This window comes from Carassius auratus, chromosome 32 (assembly GCF_003368295.1).
Source record: "Carassius auratus strain Wakin chromosome 32, ASM336829v1, whole genome shotgun sequence".
Lineage (NCBI taxonomy): Eukaryota > Metazoa > Chordata > Actinopteri > Cypriniformes > Cyprinidae > Carassius > Carassius auratus.
In genome coordinates, this window is record NC_039274.1 from 34,782,603 (window position 1) to 34,803,100 (window position 20,498).

At 36.6% G+C, this 20,498-nt stretch overlaps 1 protein-coding gene across 4 annotated transcripts in view; it reads right to left on the reverse strand.

The window, feature by feature from the left end:
• dok4 (docking protein 4) overlaps window positions 1-18,279 on the reverse strand; it is a 36,173-nt gene extending 17,894 nt beyond the window's left edge. For all 4 annotated transcript variants that reach the window (XR_003277015.1, XM_026216779.1, XM_026216777.1 and 1 more), the window contains exon 1: window positions 17,964-18,279. The gene's annotated coding sequence lies outside the window, so the exon portion shown is untranslated. The remainder of the gene's footprint in view (window positions 1-17,963) is intronic.
• Between the last annotated feature and the right edge of the window lie 2,219 nt (window positions 18,280-20,498).

The window sequence follows — 20,498 nt, forward strand, 5'->3', positions numbered from 1 at the left end:
CATGAATCAAGGTTTGGTGCATTTTTGCTGAATTTTCTCAGGTGAAATCTCTGAATACAAACTATCAGGTTTAATCGCATGAGGGTGAAGGATTCCCTCATACAGTTTCCCCACAATTTCTCGTATTTGTTGCATTTACCAACATAAAGCTGTTTTTTTTTACTCATTTCTTTCTTTCTTTTTTTTTTTTAAAGACTTCTGTGTGAGCTGTGATTCATACATTGCTACAAAAGACGATGGGCTTTTTTGTCAAAATTTTCATTAATGGTACTGCACCTTTAAGACAACAGACTCAACCGCAGATATTCCATCAGAGTTATTCCTGCCATACGTCAAAGTATTTGCTGTATCATATATTGAAAAAAAACTTGAGTATCACTCTCAAATATCTCATAACTTATAGCTTAATAAAAAATGTAGATGGTAGAAAGACTAATTAGAGAAAGAGGAATGAGAAAATGACACTTTCATTTTGTTTTATTATATTTATTCCATCATTAAATATTCAACAGTATAATAGCAGCAGCCCTTTTGGTTTTTAGTGGATCTGGAAAAAAACAACATCATATAAATGATTTAGTGATGCAAAAATTGGCAAAATAAAACTAAGAACTGAGTCTACATTGCTTGCTAGCGTCAAAACCATTATAACCATGTTGCATCCCTTTCTCTGAAAACAAGGAGCATAATGAAATCAATTCAGCCCAGTACAAAAGGGTCAGACAGGACTTAATGACTGGACCAGCACTAACACAGCAAAGCAAAGACTGTTACTGACATTGACCCTCACTCTCTATTGCAAATTAAAATAATTGATCAGGAATTAATCGAAAACAACGTAGACTAGTGAATGCAAGCCAAGCACATCAACAATAATCAGTAATAAATAACTGTTCCTCTATTTTAATCTTTCCAAACTTGAATAATTTAAAAACAGTAGTTGTAATATTGTCCACTTATCTTTAATCATCAATTAAATGAAAATAATGATGGCCTGTATTGGTATAGACCACATTTTTAATATAAATACGTCCCAACAGAAGAGGAAATTTGGGTTTTACAACACTCCACTATCTAAAACCCCACCAGCAAATGAAAGATAAAGAAAGTGGAAATTGTCTCATTTCTCTAAAGTTAATATTGCTTCTGCTGTCACTTACCCACAGAATACTCACAGAATATAGAGTGCTTCTATTCATATCATGCTAAGAGAACGTTAGGAGCCAGAGAACAACACAGTAGGAAATACATTTCAACAAACTGAATTTAACAAGAGCAAAAATGAGGTTAGAAGAAAAACGGCTGAGCAAGATAGAGCTGAATTCAAGAATTCAAGTAAAGTAGTGAGTTTCGCTCTTTTGTGGAGCTTGTCATTCATTTATCATTCAAGGACGATGGATTTCTCTTGAATAGACCTTTTTTTTTTGTTGGTTCGGCTCTTTTTCATCCACATTGTCAGCACAGTCAGAGTTCCCCAGTGCCTGTGACATGACCCTTACTACCAGGTAAAGGAAAAAGAGGTGAAAGAAAGCGGGGGTGGGAGGGATGGGGCTGAGGTGACGGCAGGACGCAGTGGGGGCTCAGCTGGCTTCATGATTGGCCGATTGAATTTCCTCTCTTGTGGTGCTGCAACTGTGCAAACCGCCTCCACATAGATCTCTCCTGACTGTCTGCATGTGTGTGGGTCAGCTTTTGTCTGCCAAATGTACCCACAAGGATAGTAAAACCTGAAATCCCCCCCCCCCCATACCTGGAGACCAGCCAACAGCTCCCATAAGCAAAATGGCTTAACTAAATACTAAATAATCTCTCAATGAAAATGTAAATGAAAATGGATCAAGAACATCAACTCTTTTTAAGAACAACAAAAGTCAATGGCAAACCCCTACTATGATAGAAAATGTGTGTCCATTCTAATAAGGGACAATAAATCCACTGCATACATACACTCAAACCCAGTTTCACATTGAATAAAAGGGTTTTGGTGTCATCTGACGGCTTTAGGAGCATGCAAGGGCATGTCCCGGTACCCCTCCATGTCTGTCTTACCATCATTCTGTCCTTCTTAACCACTTAATCCAGCTGTCGTATCTCACATAAAACCTGCCATACAATTCACATATCACATCCAGTTATGGGCCCATGGTGTCCTTTCAGGCTCTGCCAAAATGACATGCAAAATGACCTATTAAGTTAAGGGGAGAATGAAATTGAGAAAAAATTATAAGTGATTCTTACTGCATTTTTATTCATTCACTATCATGGGACTTGTGAGATCAGTAAAGCTTTATAACCAATCTTCTGCAGGTTGAATCAATGCCTAAGGCTCAAGCAGCCCCGATGGGTCCAGATGAGGTCAAAGGGCAGCTTTAATTAATAGACTACACACTGCACTAGAGGCGATCTGACCCTTATCCAATAGGTTGTCTATTAGCAATGGTACGAACAGGGGTAATTATCACATGGCAGCTGAGAGAGAGCAAGGTATGGCACATTCATCATTCATGGATACATCTTGTCATGCGTTAGCAAAAATGTAAATATAAAAACACTACACCCAATCTGTACATCCATTTATTTATCTTTTTCCCCATTTAGCTGTTTGTTCTTGTAATGTATTTTCTTGTTCATATTTAAGTGCTCAGAGCTCCTGTAAAGCAGAGTTTATGATCTCCCTTGGGCAATAAAGCTCTTTTTTTAAGCTGAAAGAGTTTTTGCTTTTATATTCCACCTCTTGCTTATAGTTTAACTCTTCTAGCCTAGTTTAGGAATGACAAAAAAAAGAACAATAACAACAAAGAAAAAAAGAGCAAATTCATCAACAATTTCAGGACCAACAAATCTAATCACACCACCCACACACGTCTTAAAGGGGTCATATGATGCAATTTAAATGTTTCCTTTCTCTTTGGAGTGTTACAAGCTCTTGGTGCATGAAGAGGATCTGTGAAGTTGCAAAGAATAAACTCAAATTTAGGATTTAGGAATCTTTAAGATTACTTATAACAGAACAGCATCGCATTTTATGGACAACAATTTTGTGAGCCTAGGAGAGGAGGTCATTCTGACTTTGCTACGACAATCTAGCGCTTCTGAGAGAGAGAGAGAGAGAGAGAGAGAGAGAGAGAGAGAGAGAGAGAGGGTCACACAGTGCAGTCAGCTGTCTCAACCATCTGTGGCTTGTGTACTGCAAACACATACGAGCTTCATCACTGTGTCTGTCACACCACTCTGTTCCCCTTTCATGCTTGAACTGATGGTAAAACTAAGGACATTAATAACTGTCTTCACATTTATTTTGAAAGATGAAGCTCGCGATTATGGAAAGGGGCATTACATTTATGACGAGTGCTTGTGGTGTTTGGTCAATCCCAATGCACTGGGTCAGTTGGTCAAACATAGCAGACTGTGATTGTCAGAAGGAGGGATGCGAGAGAGAGGCGGGGCATAGAGGACCTACAATAATGTACAGTTTTTAAAAAATAATGTGGTTTTTATTTTTTACCTTAAAGAATGTTAACATTTCCTGTTACACCAAATACACAAAATAATGATCTTTAAAAAAGCATCATATGACTTCTTTAACACACTGCCCCCACATACATAAGTGAAAGAGAGCATTTAAGGCTGACACTACCTTTCATTTACATGACAGTGGGTGGTCTTCTTCCCCCGGGTCCACAATGATAGTATAACATGATTATCAGCACTGAATAAAAATGCTCTGATTAAATTAAATAAAAAAAGAAATGCACAACATATGAGGAAAATATTGTTTTTTTGTGTGGCTTCAGCTGAAGTAGTTTCAGCTAAATATTTGATCATTAAGTTATCTGAGGATTTTAAGAATAATTTTCTTTATTTTATGTAGCACAAACAAGACTAAAACAGGTTTGAAATGCTGATTTCTTTAAGTGTACAGTCACTTGATAGCACTTTTCATTATTCTCAGCAATTGCAGTATTCATCTCAAAATCAACAGTTTCTCATATTCTTCCTGGACTGGAATACACACAGTCATGTCTAAATCCACTTAGCAATCATAACATTAATTTGACATTAACAAAATACTGATTGATGTATATATACATTCTTATCTTATAATTTAAAATTTCCAAAACAATAATTTTCCCATTAATGTTAACAACCCTCTGTGATTAGTAGCTTATGCAAATTCTTTGTTAAAAAAATAATAAAAACCTTTTGCACAGTACTTTATATTTGCATTACATCTGCTCTCAAAATATTATTATACCACTAAAAAGGCATTGTTCGACCACTTGTTTTTTTTTTTTACCATTAAGTAACCTCCTTCAACAAGCAATCATCAGAAACCACAGAGACATCACAGCACTCAGAGAACCATCTACAATGTACCACTATTCAGTGAAATGAGAACAGCCTTTCTGAAATCATACTGAGTAGAGCCACTATTCTTCAGAAGAAGCAAGAAAAGGCCAAACAATACAGTACACAAAATGGGCTGAATGGGGATGAGTCAAAAAGTAAAAAAAAAAAAAGATGAATAAGAAGAGGAAAAACAGAATATACAGCAGGAGGAACGGAAAGACACCTCACTCTAGTTTATATGCCCTGATTTTGACCTCTTGGAAAAATTTCAGGCTTTACTCTGCATAGTTCTAACAAAAGTCCTGCACACAAACACACAGATACACACACATATTATGAACACAAACCCCCAGAACTAGAAAGCACAGGCAGATGAGACATGATGTCTGCAAGCCTCTATCTATCAAAGATAACAGAGCAGCTATGAACACAGACAACTGGTTTCAGCACCCCTCCTACAGCCTGACGCGACACTTTGTCTCCAGTCCTTTTACCAGATTGACAGAGATAAAACAAACAAAACACGCAAGAATGCAAATACACACTGCTAAAAGCAAAGATTTATTACATGCAGACACTTATTCTTGTTCGTGCACTTGTTTCTGACAAGATAATAATCAGAATTTTGTTGAAAGAAAATAATAGTTTAAAAAAAACTGCTTTGGTACATATATGTAATATATTTAAATACATAAAAAAAAAGTTAATTGACAGTTAGGTGTTTTGAATATGATTTTCAGCTTTGGGTGGTTTCCAGGCATGCACACTGCCAAACTTTTGCATGATTGAGTTGTAGTATAATATTTGGAGGATCAGTCTCAGTCTCTCTGTCAGAGTTTTACTGCCTCCTCTCATTTCAATTAGCGCTGTCCATTTAATGCATTAATTTAGTGTGATTACTATTAAATAAAAAAATATGCCATAAAAATTCAATTATTTATGCCTCATTCGTAAGTTCTGTTATAAAGAATTTTATTACATTGGAGCCATTCAAACTTGACGCATACATCACCTTTATATACTTATGAGTCCAATCACCACACATTAAATAAGAGAAGTTCACCAAGGACACATTTGTTTCATTCAACTAGACGGCACAGAATGAATGGGTCTTGAGATAACGTGATTCAATATTGAACTACATTTAGCTTATTTATGTTGACTGTAGGCCAATGATTGGCTTCACAGATATAAAATAACATATATGGCGATTTATGCCAACTTTCATTATCTTTGGCCACAATAATGCTTTTAAACATTTTCTTAATTTTCTTCCATTGACATATTTTAGATAAACTGCAATAAATTTTACTTGTATTCATTTGGCAGTTGCTTTTATCCAAAGCGTCTTAAATTGCGACCTATCAAAATAAAAGTTCAACTTAACTTGAAACTGTGACAAAAATATTATTATTGTAGTAGAATGTACACTGAAAAAAAATATAAACACAACACTTAACAACTCAAATAGCTAAGACTTTTTCTATGTACACAAAAGGCCTATTTCTCTCAAATATTGTTCACAAATCTGTCTAAATCTGTGTTAGTGAGCACTTCTCTTTTGCCGAGATAATCCATCCAACCTCACATCTGTGATAGCACAGCATATCAAGATACTGATTAGACAGTAAGATTATTGCACAGGTGTGCCTTAGGCTGCCCACAATAAAAGGCCACTCTAAAATGTGCAGTTTTAATTGCACCACACAATGCACAACGTTTTGAGGGAGTATTACTTCTCAGGAGGACGCGCTCAGAGTTCGAACAGTTTGCACATTGTGTGAATCGAGGTAAAAAACTATATAAATACTGTTCAGTTTCTTGCACGGACCGATCCTTTTGATTCTTTACACATCAATGTATCATCACTAGCCACAGGGTTTAATTTGTTTTTGGTTTTATTGTATGTTTTAGCCGTGATTCCCATCCACTTACATTATGAGACTGACAGATTGCAACCGTTTGAGTTAAAAACCTCAGTTTGTGTTCTACTGAAGAAACAAAATCACCTACATCATGGATGTCCTGGGGATAAACATCAAATTTTCATTTTTTGGGTGAACTATCCCTTTAAAACAGATTTCATGGTTGTCCCTAAAGATTGTATTTCTTTTTTACTTTTTATAAATTGTTGAAAAGTTTAATGATTTCATACAATTACACATGATGTTTGATTACTAAAATTTAAAATGTAACAATTATGGAATTTCCCATATGAGCACCATACTTTTACTGTTTGAGCTACAGGAATGCTGTATTTGAATACTAATTTGATTAATTAAATGCTAATTTCATTTAAAAAAAAAAATGAATTTGACTGCTCATTTAATGAATTAATCAGCATATCATGTAGTAATTACAATGTCTAGTATTTTTAAGTTGGACAAGTATAGTACATTTTAGTTTCACGAGAGGCAAGAAAAAAAGAAGAAGAAAAAACAGAGAGACCTTCAGTGTTTGTGTGTGTGTGTGTGTGTGTGTGTGTATGTGTAAGAAAGTGAACTTTTAGAATCTCATTGAGTTGAATTCCCCTTATAGAATAAGAATGAAAAGTCTCATACAGCAGCGTCTATTTGAGTGGCTGTCTGGTTTCTGACATGGTGCAGAGCCACTCTGTGAGTCCAAAGCCCATCTGACTTCAAGTGTCTCTCTTGTCCTAGACAGCCCCCAATACGGGACAAACACACACACCCTTACAGATACACACCTCCAAATCTCAATCCCAATGCTGCTGCAGAACAACAACAAATAAAAACATTTATGATTCATAAAATTCTCACAGGCATGAAAGGAGAAGAAAAGATGTAGTTTGCTATCATCTTAGAGACATTTATTGGTTTTTAACTTTATGGGTCCTTTTTATGCCTAGGAACCATTAACCACATTTGAGCCTTTTTAATTCTGCAGAGCAGAGAGACATTTCAATAAAGGTGTGGGCCGGTCCCTGTCTTCCTGCCCTCCTTAACAACACTCTAGTGTTTACACATTAGAGATAAAAAGTGAGAGAAGAGAAAGCGTGAAAGCAGCTGCTGTGTTTTGTAATAAAGAAACATTATGACAGATCGTGTTTGGAAATCTAACCTGACTTCAATCTTTTCCGATTTAAGCTAACTTCCAAATTTTGTTGTACAAATTGCTACCAAACCGCAGTAAATGTAATCCTGGTGCCACAGTAAAACTAACATGGAGGTGTATACAGGTTTACACATCAGTATTTTGAGGCTTCTGAAATGTTGGAAGAGTTGATTATACAGAGGCATTAATATCAGAACCTGTAATAAGATAGAAATACTTAAACACATTATTGCCACTGAATTAAGCTCAAATTTACCTACTACATGTAACGAAAATCATTATAGACAAAGAAAGAGAAAGAACACCACCACACAATGCTTAAAGCACTTCACAGTATTCTCATTTGCTGTTAATAAAGCTTTTGTTTTTGCCCATTTTTAAATCACACTGTCATGACTGTATTTCTGACATAAAGTAATACGTTTTGACATAACTTCACTTCTTCAGTTCCTTCTGTTTAGACAATTCCTTTTGGAAAGAACTAATGAAGGGGCAAATGAAGGGGTTAACTTATGACAGCCTAGATTTGATCACGTCATCTCACAAACAGCATGAGATGAATTAACAAAGAGGTGACAGCGAAAAGAGAGACCTGGGCTTGCAGAGAAACGCAGAGAGAGAAAGCATATTTCAGACGGATCCAATTTCCAAAATCCCCAGCATTGTTGTCACACAAAGCATGCGTTTGGCTAGGCCATCAGCTTCGTCTAGCTCCTGTGGAGCTGAGGTAGTCTGTCTGAAGTCTCTCTGTCGATTCCTTTTCTCATCTCTGGCAAGCATTTCCTTTGACAGTTGAGACACAACTAAGTCTAGATTTATTCTCAGTAAGTCCTTTCATTTAAATTGCATTATACACAAATCTGCCTCCACTAGTTATATATTTATGATCGAGCTACGACTAAGTGAAGAAAACTAAGCAGACCAGCTAAGATAGCAAATTTCAAGGGACGTTTTAGTTAACAAGACCTAAAGGAAGAGTTACTGTATCCTAATCTGTTGGCTCTACAGGGAGGATGGGTGAATGCAGAGGTTTCCCTTGGTGCAGCTCAACAGTCAAATTTTCTAACTCTGCCCATTCTTGGCACCACAGCATCCTGTTTAACCACTGCCAAACAAGAAACTGCAAAAGAATGTCAACTTGTTTTTTTTTCTTTTATGAATGAAGAGTTTGTATAGTTCGAACACAACATTATATGATTATACAACAAAAACATTAAGAGGTTACTTGTACATGCACACACTGAGACATGTGATAATGAAATAATAATATTATTATATGTATTTTAATGGTCCAAATGTTTACGTCCAAAAACATGGAATTATCATCTCCAGAAAACCAACTGGTACTTTTTTGTAAATGGTTCAATGGCTGTGACAATCTGCTCCTCTTTTTCAGGTAGATCTGATGTGTTTGGAAACAAATTAGTCATGTCTTCCATGAATCTGTATCTTACTCAAAAAGTGTTTCTTTCTCTGGTTCTTTTTCACTCTGTCTCACACAGATCTGCCATGGCAGCCTCACATGACTGAGGGTGAACAGAGAAAGAGATGGAGAAGATGAAGATGAAGGAAGCAGAAATGAGACACGGATAGATCGAGAGATACTCAAACAGGGGCTGAGAGAGGATGTCGGAACTCGGCAGATTGGTCACGTCAGCATTCTGGAGCTTTTGGCCTTTAAAGTTTCTCTCTTATGGCAAGCTGAAGTGACAGACACACCTCTTACAGGAAAACGTTCAAGCCACAACGATGTGCTACTTTATTATAAATCAATGCGTCTCAAAATCAGAGAAAGATGAGAGAATGAGAGTGAGAGTAATGATTTCCTTTTATTACACTGATTATACATTTTTATATTTGTACACATAAATGAAAAAAGGTTTAATTTAATCTATATAATCTATAATCTTTAGTAAACAATTTGAAAGAATGCCTAACTTACATTACATAGTTATATTAAATTTACATTAAATACTTAATAATAGCCAACTGATATAATGAAAAAGACATAGTGAAACATACAATCTTTTTAAAATAAAAACTTTTTTATATAAAATAAAAATTAAATAAATACAAAAATGTAAATAAAAAATAATGATATTATACCAGGTGAAATTAAATGAAATTAAACTTATGCTCTATAGTAAAGCATATTTTAGGATTATTTTACTGTGCTCAAATAAAATTCAACAAAGTAGACCTTTTGACTGAAAGCTTTTATAAGCAAACTCTGACAGCTTTTTGTCAAGCTTGCTTTTATTTGTACAGCACTTTTCAAAATATATAATGTTTAAAATAAGTTTTAACAGAAAATGAGAGAGAATTGCACTCTGGTAACAAAAAAAAAAGATGATGTTTAACTAGATGAAGAAACAGAATCACTGAAGACAGATCAAGATGACAAAAAAAAAAAAAAACTAAACCGAGGTAGCATGGTGAAACCGGGCAAAACCATAAACAAATCCCCAACATGTCGCTGGAGTTCTACCTTGACCCATAATTGCTTGACTTACATAAAGTTCAACTCTCTGAAAAGATGGCCTAATGTCAAATTCTTGTCTCATAACTTCCCAGTTTATTTAGAAGTACCAGCAAAACACGGAGCATGATAAGAAAGAGAGAAAAAGATAGAGTAAAAGACATCAGGAGGAAATGAGTTCACTATTCATTTGTTACAGAGGGCACAACTTAAGACATAAAAACAAGCCTCAAGCCGCATCTCTATTTCTGTCATAAATTATGGATGTTGTCTGATATCTCCTAACTGCTGTGGGGCTCTCAGGGGCCCTTCTCTGCAGCAGACCTGGCAGAAGAGCTGAACTTATAATGTAGAGCATTCCTCTCTCAATGTCAGCTCCAGCACTGGGAGCGCTTCACAAAAGCATGGGTCATGGACATGTGCCCCAGTGGTAAAACACATTATTTTAAGATTGACTCACTTTAGTCACTTTTAAGCTTTTTCCATGCTTAAAATTATAATAAGTCATCCTTGCCATGGTAAACTTCACTATAACAATTGCAAAAAAAAAAAAAAACTTTAGTGAGTGCACTTACATTTAAACCAAACCTAACTTGTAATTTCCAAAACAAAAAAATCTCACACACCAAAGTTGAGGTCACATTTACTATTATTTTGTGAATCTTGGCAGGTGATATTCAGTAATTTAAAGAAGAATCCATGCGATCTGGAAAACAGACTTTGATGACATCTTCAGACATCACTGGCCATTTATACATTAACTAAACAAACAGCAAAGGAAGAACTGACATAAACCGAAAACTGACCATAGACAAATAGCATTGTGAAAGCTTTCTAGCAGCACTATAATCAGATGGAACATATAGACATGCACCATAGAAGTACAATATTCAACCTGGATTTATAGACATACAATATAGAAACATTATAATAAGATGGACGTTTTATAGTGTAGAGTAAAGCTGGATGTATAGAATACACACTTTGTTACCTTGAGTGTGTCAGCTGCATAGTAAGACTTTTTTTTTCGGGATAAAATGATTCACTAAATTTATTTTCTAAATGCATGTTATTTATAATGTGCTTCTTTTTTGACCGTGTAATTTCTTCATCAAAATGTCTAATCAATATTCCAGTGAAATGGCAGACTGTTTGGTGACTTCAATTATTAAGTCTGATTAAACCCTGACCCTTTCCTACAATCAGTTGCGAGCTCACATTCGGATCTGCTTCCATCCAGTCTACATAGTCCAAGCTGTTCATTTTTTTCTTTTTGATAATCTCTTTCACTTAGATTTGTGTCATATGGAAGAAAAGATCTGTTATACTTCTGTTTCATCATGACATTAAACTAGTACTATTAATCTACCGAGACCTAGTCAGTATATGGAATAAGACAGAAGGAGAGGGTAGGGGACGTCACTTGTCTTATATGGTGTACGGTACTCAGACAGGCACAAAAACACAAACCTACACTTATATATATGCTATGTCACAAAGCTCATTTGGTCCCTCAGCTGGGTCCTCTGTCAGGGTCACAACCATTCACTCTGTCCCATCCATCAGCACAGACACACTGCACATAATCGTTACCTACACGCCCAACCTCACAAACACATACACAGCTCTCAGCCTCAGATATGTTTTCACATACAACAAAAACTGAAGTCTTTACTTAAAAATAAATTCACATCTTAACCCAAGTCTATAACTATGTCTTGAATACTGGAAGGTGTTTAACTAATTTTGTTTTTAATAATAATAATAATTGTTATTTTATTTAAAAATATGCACACATTCACTCTTAATTGTATGCCTAATATGCAAAAAAAAAAAAAAAAACTCCTTGTTATGGTATTTAATTATGAATAACATTCAATGAGAAATTTTAAAGGGGTCATGTGATGTGGCTAAAAAGAACATTATTTTGTGTATTTTGTGTATTGCACTGTGTTTATGTGGTTAAAGTAAACAAAAACAACAACAACAACAAAACACATTTTAAACATACAACAGGGTTCCTCATTTAGTTTTCGCAGAGGGAAGAATCTGCCAACAATACCAAGCCAAGGGCCACTGACCTATATGATAATAATAATAATAATAATAATAATAATAATAATAATAATAATAATAATAAACAATAACAACAACAAATACACACACACACATATACATATATATATATATATATATATATATATATATATATATATATATATATATATATATATATATATATATATATATATATATATAATTACAATTATTATATTAGATTTTTCCTCCAGTAGTGCGTTTATTAAAAAATTATGAACATTTTTATGTTAAGATACAGAAAAACTTTACCTGTTGAATATTAAAAACAAATGAACTAACAAAAAATCTGAATCTCCATGTCTGCCATGCAAATCAACTGTTCCTGCTCATCTCCAGAATGGATCTCTTCTCTCCACTTTCCCTAATTGCAGATAAAATTTTTAGATCTGTCAGCATTAATATTTTTGTACTTAGATTTTTTGGGGGGATCAAACTACAACTGTGTATCCCAACCAGACATGACGCACAGCGATAAAAAGTATATTTTCCATGAAGTTTTTGTTATAACCACCCATGACAGTGACACGTAACAATATGCGGCACAGAATTTTATTTTAGAAATGGGTTTTATTTTCTGCGATGTAGTGGTAGGAACAACATACAAAATATGACAGTGATAATCTGAGGTAATGATTTGTGCTTTATTCAATATTAAGTGTCTAATGTGAGTTTGAATATTATTTTGCATGATCTTTAAAACCATAGTGAAAGCAACAATAGATATTTCACCTCGGATCTTGAAAATAATTGCTTAAGCAAACTAGTGTTAAAACTGTGACCTCACTGTGAACAAACATCCATAACAAAGATGGCATTGCTAACTCAAAACTGTTCAGTCCATTCACATCTGAATCATTAATTTTTAGTGTCCACTTTTCTTTACTTCACACTTGCCATGTTTCTGCTGTCACATCGTATATCTATACTGGACGAGACGAAGCATTGCAAATCACTTTGAACTTTGTGTCAACCCGTCATAAATAGAATGAGTCAACAGTTTTCTGTCTGGGATTTGTCGCACTGCGCAGCATCCAGTGTAGACAGCATCAGTGATTATAATAAGTTCTATTGTATTTTGTTGCGTCGCTCGCGTCCGGTATAGACAGAATGTAAGTTAATGTTGCGTTCTGATGCTGTGTTTGAATTTTCATGCCACATTATTTGAATAATAATTACGAACTAGAAACGAGTCAATTTTTACAATGATCATTAATCTGAAAAGCGTGGGTGTGCTCTGATTGGCCAGCTATCCAGTGCGTTGTGATTGGCCGAATACCTCAAGCATGTTACATCCCTTAATAATAATAATAATAATAATAATAATAATAATAATAATTCTTTACATTTATATAGCGCTTTTCTAGACACTCAAAGCGCTTTACATAGACAGGGGGTATCTCCTCAACCACCACCAGTGTGCAGCATCCACCTGGATGATGCAACGGCAGCCATATTGCGCCAGAACGCCCACCACACACCAGCTTACTGGTGGAGAGGAGACAGAGTGATGAAGCCAATCAGTAGACATGGGGATTGTTAGAAAGCCATGATGGTCAGAGGCCAATGGGCGAATTTAGCCAGGATGCCGAGGTCACACCTCTACTCTTTCCGAAAGACATCCTGGGATTTTTAATGACCACAGAGAGTCAGGAACTCGGTTTAACGTCTCATCTGAAGGACGGTGCTTGTCGACAGTATAGTGTCCCCATCACTACACTGGGGCGCTAGGACCCACACAGACCACAGGGTGAGCACCCCCTGCTGGCCTCACTAGCACCTCTTCCAGCAGCAACCTAGTTTTCTCAGGAGGTCTCCCATCCAGGTACTGACCAGGCTCAGCCCTGCTTAGGTTCGGTGGGCAACCAGTCTTGGGCTCCAGGGTGATATGGCTGCCGCCTCACTGTGATGTCCACTTCACAGGGCACTTACGTTCGAACAGAACAAATGTCTGAAGAGATAAGAGAAACACAAAATGTGGGTGTGGGTGCAAGGACTGGAATTGAGAACAATTGATTTATACAGTCTTTTAAATATAAAACCATGTCTACATTTGTAATCGGAAAATTTGTTTTTTCCCCCCTTTATAATATACTTAAAACCACTTATGGTTAAAATATATAAAAAATCTAGACGATTACTAGCCTGGTAATACCAGACTCTGCTACTTCACTTTGCTTCGTAGACAGAGTCTGGAATGGCCTAATAGAGAAGTGTTTTCTCTCTCACTAGGGGGCGCTTTGTCTGAAGTTTAAAATCATTGGTTACCCGTAAGCCAATCAGATACGTTTAGTTATGACGTATGTTATGCGCCTGTACAGCCGCATCGAAGCACAGACATCATGCATCGAGCTCAAATCTATGATTGAATTTCCACTGTAAACCTGTTGTTAAACACTCTTCTTGTTCTGGCTTCAGTTTGAAAAAGAGTTGAATTTTCTCCATAACAGAGCGAATTGCATCCCGTGTCTCGTTTCCCATTTCCGCGGTCGTTTCGGTTTTCGATTTCTCTAATCTACAATTTAAAACTCGGTGCTTAGCATCTACGTCACGGCTCTCAGCCCGCCCTCTCCTCGTTGATTGGCCCGGCTGTTTTCAGACCGGTGGCAAACAGAAAGCTCTGACGCTGTATCAGACTGAGTACAGAAGCGAAATGAAATTGAGCAGAAGTAGGAAGTCTGACGTAGTCAGGCTAGACGATTACATGAAATACTAGGGACAACATCCTCAACTTATGTGTTGGCTGCAGGCTCGACTAAACCTCATAAGCTCTGAGCAAAGACCTCTTTGCAGTCTCAAAGCTCTGTAAACACACAATCCCTGTTAAAACCCTCAAAACAAAGCATACGGTCAAATCCCAATGCATTAATTCTTCTTTAAAAAAAACCCTGCGTTATGGAAATGCTGTGCATTTCAGTGTATGTCAACGAACACCAGACTCTTTAAATATGTCGCTCAGACATGATAGACAGCAGTGTTGGGAGTCTTTGACGCGTAGGTACGCCAAAGCTCTGGGGAGGGAAGCAGAAATCCAAACAAATCAATGCAGGCTGAGCCCCGGAGAGACAGAGTATCCACCACCGGCAATTACTGCAGCGCAGAAACAAACACAGTGGAAGTGAACTGAAGAGAAGGCAAAGTCTGCTGCTAGCAGGTAAAGCCATAGTTTTATGTGTGCATGAGGCCGAGGGAGGGGAAGAGGGGGGTCTGGATACACTCACACAGGCAGGTTTGCTGGGTCTGGCAGTGCAGGCGGGCCACTCTGTAATTTACAGAGGTGGAATGCAGCATGCAGCCACGGGTGCTAATTACAGAGCGTTCATCTCTCTCTCTCTCTCTCTCTCTCTCTCTCTCTCTCTCTCTCTTTCAGACTGTGAGCCAGCTGACCAAAATCAGCCAACTCCCACACTGCTCCGCTGTCATCTGCAACCTTCAGACAAAATGCAGAAGTGCACACACACACAGCAGGACAGCTGTTTGGATAACATCTATGACTCAGGTGACTTTACATGCTACAAAACCCACAAGAAGGTTTGCTAGTATGTAAAGACTATTGTAATTGACCCCATTACAAAACCACTGGAAATTGACTGCCATCTAAGGCTATTTATCTTTCTTGACTGGAATCTTTTACTGTTATGTCTTTTTAAGCAGCTTCTGGTCAGATCATATAGCATGTACTCTTGGATGGCGCTGATCTGTCCAGTGATGGTATGTGTATTGATGCCTTTATTGTGTATTGTGTGTGCATAGACTGAACTCTTTGAAAGCCATTAATGAACTGCAAGTGGTAATGCACTTACACATACACACATATTCAACACTCACACTTCCAAATAAGCATCCCACACAAAAGTTTTAAATTTTAAAAAAACTTTTACAGTGTGTGCACCTCCACAGCAACAGGGTCCGTTCTGCTCACTAATCATATTGTGTTTAATTACATGAGTTGGATTATACTGGAGAAAGCCTAGGTCAGCAGGACAAGAGCCCACGCTTACTCAGTGAAACAATGTGAACGAGGCACAAATGAAGTAGGTAGGGAGAAAAGGATGGAAGACAAACTGTTTTAGCTAAAAAGAGTGCTTGACGGCTGAACGTCCAACTCATCGTTACTTAGGCAGACATGGTTTGACTACTTAGCAATGTCATTTCGCAATAGGATTATAGAATTGGCATATTAATACTTCTGTTGCAAAAGAAAAGAATACAGCTAAAAAAGGTTAAAAAGAAGGGTAACCTCTTAAGTTGACTCAAGTGACAAGACTGACATTTATCTAATGGGCTTCATTCAATCTCTATCAAGCATTAAATCATCAGAGTCAGGTTCAGCTTAAAGGGGTTATAGATTAATATGTGTTTATCCATCTCAATCTTTATTGTGCTCGAAAACAGTTTACCTACATCATGGTAATGATCTCACTGACCGATAAGATGTTTTTTTTTTTTTTTTTTACTTTCTATATTCTCTACAGCCATGGAGGATTCACGAGCTAATTTATTATGAGCTTTAGTGAGGGTGTTTATGTTCAGAGAGATAAGGCTCAGATTAAATGCTGTCCTTTATCTGCATGCAGCACATTCAAAAGACACGGTTTCAATTTAATTAACTGGTGCAAGGCAATTATTTTTCATACTTAGACATTTGTGTGAAAATATGGACAACAAGGACAGTAATTGGGAACATATCCAGGAACAGAGGTCTTTGTTTTGTCTCTAGTTATGTCTCAATAAATCTACTGATCTGTCTACTTAGACAGCATTTCTTTTAAGTATCAGATGAGTCAGCAGAGCCAACCTAGAAGACGCCTCTGAAATCCAACATGCAACTCTCTTAGGTTGAGTGACATAAGCTGTTCTGTGACATAATCCCTAGTGTATGGTGGCTGAGTGCACCATATCAGCAAAAAGTGAATAGAATTAAGAGAGTGAATCCGGACACTGATTTAGCCATTGATCAAGGGTGAGTCGAGTTCAGTTACTTTATTATGCAAGAAGACCAACACTATTATTATGAATATATCATTAATCTTCTATTGAAGTTGCTTCTCATACAGACTGGTTATCTTACAAATTACAGGTTTTCTCTCTTCTAATCCTAACCAAAATGATATTGTTTTCATTTTCATTAGGACTTCTGAGCTTATTCATCTCTCAAACGTTTTATGTGCAGCTTATACAGAAAAATATTAACAATGTAATTTCAGGCCATTTTAATTATAGGGTGCAGTTCTAGTTAATGTTTGTGCAATAAAATAATTACTAAAACTTTTTTGATATTGTGAAATGAAACTACAGTATTTTGCCATAAGTAACGGTGAAGTATTCAGCTCATTATTTAATTAGTTAGTTAGTTGGTTAGATTTATTGTCAAGGAAGTTATTCTTACTATTCAATACAATACAATACAAAATCAGTAGCCTACAGTGGAAAATGACCACAATAATTATTCAACATTATTACAAATCTAAGTTGATTATATTAATTGATACTGATATCTATGTGTGTGTGCGCGCGCGTTATAAATACGATTCATAATAAAATAAATGCATAACATAAACCCTTAATTTTTTGTTTAAAGACTTGAATAATATCACATGTAAACGTCCAGAGCTAGTCATAGGAGCAGCTGAATGAATCATTACAGCACACAATACCAGCATAATTAGCTATACTGAGTCTGAAGATGGATTTCTCAATTAAACTACATCCTTCACTTCAAACACACTCACTCACATCAGACAACGGAGGTGTTTAAATAACCTTAACGCGTGGGATGCTGCTGCGCAAGAAGTTGACCAAGGGAGTAAATGACGTACATTATTCAATGACAATTTGAGGATAATAATAATTTTAAAAAAAAATCTCACATTTAAACAACACCATTCTGACAGTATTTTGTTGGGGTGACTGGAGCAATGGCCGTGGCCTCGATACAGCATATAAACTTTCAGAAACCTACCTGGATGAGCCGAAGGTGCAGCTCCTTCCGAGAAGACTGCTGCTTTTAAACGGTGAAAATGCGAGATTTTTTGCCTTTGCCCCAACAGAGAGAGAGAGAAAAAAAACAGCAAGTTTTCCTGTAATAAATGTGTTCGGGCTTAAGATAGGCGGACAGTAATCCAAGTGACTGTTCTTGGTTGTCGTCTTGGGTTTCAGGACGAGACGCCGCGCAGCGCGTGAGAATTTCAAGCACCAAGCACACACGAGCGGCTGTTTCTCTCTCAGCTGTCTGTCTCCAGCTCCAGCAGACAACACAAGTCCACCCTTTACCGTAGTGCGTCAAAGAAGAACGCACTAAAATAACGTGTATGCGTGTATTTTGTTTAGCGGACACTGACGTCAGAAATTTGTCGTCACTGCAAACATTTAATATTATATTTGATAATTTATCCGTTTTTAAATTATAGAGCCTTAAATCTAAAATTTCTTGTTTGGTCAAATGTATTAGCCCTAGGTCATTAAATTTATTGATACATAAAATGTCGAAGGAATAGATTGTGATATCTTTAATAGAGTAAAAGGCAATTTCAACGTGTTATTTTCGTGGCACTGAGATACAGTTATAGTTTTTATTACTATTTAAAAAATATTTTTAGTTTAAATTTAAACTTAAGTTAAAGTTTTAGTAATTCTGTTGTTTTTGTAATTTTTGTTTTTAACTGTTTATACATTTGTTTTATTATTTATTTCTGTTTAGTTAAATATAATAATCCTGGGAGATACAATATATCTGTGGAAAAATAATTGTAATTAACTTTAATATTTGATGTCAGGCAAATCCAGTCACTATTATTTTATCAAAAGCATGTACTGTATCAACCAGATACCAACTATAAACAATTGATTAGAAAACCTGTGTGCTTTTATTCTTTGAAATTGCCTAAAGTCAGCCTATATCAGAATGGTCAGACTGAGGCCGAGACTACCACCAATGTGCCCTTGAGCAAGGCACATAACCCTGAGTTACAGTACTTGAGAGGGATGCATGGACTGATGTGTCAACAAAAATCTCAACTAAAGTAATCAATTTGCTAGTAAAAGCAATTAATATGAATCAATGAATTACATTATACTGCTTTTATTAGCATGAAAATTATCAGTGGAATCATTCTAGGTAACAAAATATTATGTGGATGTGAATTTGAAATATGGATGTGTTGTCTGTGTGCCTTCTCACACGTCGCAATAGAGCTGTTGGGGTGGTGCATGAGGCCCAAGAGAGCCACTCACTTGCAGTGTAAATGATGGATTTTTGGTGGGAGCATTCGAGTGAGTCTGCTATTGCTGATGTTGGAGTCTCTGCTCTAGTTATGTCATCATCACTCAAAACAAATGCTGATCAGTGTTTTTAGAAATGAGTTATGCACATTTGAGAAAACAGTGTCTGAACACCAAGGATTTTTGGTGATGTTGAAACTCACAGTTCTTAGTCATCAAGAAGACGCATGAAACATTTAGTCTCTAATCGCATGTCACATTAAGTTTTGATGTCAAAATGGATTGCCCCCAGCTGGTTTGAAATGGGACATGCATATGGACCACTTGGGGTGATCTCCGAATGGTGACAGCAAAACATTTCAGCTGTGTCTTTGGTTCTCATGGTAACAGAGGCAGGAAAAGTGATGCACAGCAAAGAAGAATGACACCAGTATGTAGCATAAACCACTATTATAGCAATGAGCAAAAGAGTCAGGTTGTCAACTTACATTTATTGGCTTGTCACCCTGGCAAATATTCATTACCAAGAAAAAAATTCAACAAACACTTTTATAATGTTAATTACAAATAAGACTTAATTTGTAGTTAACAATATAGTAAATAATTTAAATATTAACTATTTATTCGTTATCAGCTTTAAAGCAACATGAACAAAATTATTGGCTTATCATACTGGCCAACTGCATTAGAATATATTTCAGAGGAAAAGTAAATGAGGATCATGAATGGGGGAGGAGCAAGAGGGACGGAATTTGTTCAGAAAAGTGGTGCCGCCACACTGATAAGAGTGTGTGATAACGTTGACAGGGGGAGACAGCAGGGGACAAGAGGCAGACATGAGGGCAAGTGATGACAAGCAGCGGCTCATACCCGTATGCGCTTGCATTTATTCACATACACAGAGACAAAGTGGAGATACCATTTGTGCAACTATATTTAAAGCCTGACGACATGTAGTTTATATTCTTCAGTTCACTGGATCATAAATACACACATAAAGCTCATGTTCAAAGGTTTAGAGTTTTATACTCTCACAACTGACTTATTTATGAAGTGATGACTGAGTAGTGTAAATTGTGTAAATATACAGTAATAATGGTCTATGTTTCTTATTTTGGCAGGGTCACAACCAGAGGAGTCGCTAGGGATTCTGGTCCCATTGCACAGAATTTGCTACGGGGCCCCCTCAAAGTCACGTTCCCCCTGGCTGTAACGCCCCTGGTCACAGCAGTGGTAATGCTTCATGCTTGGTGCTTTTACTTGTACCATTTATGCA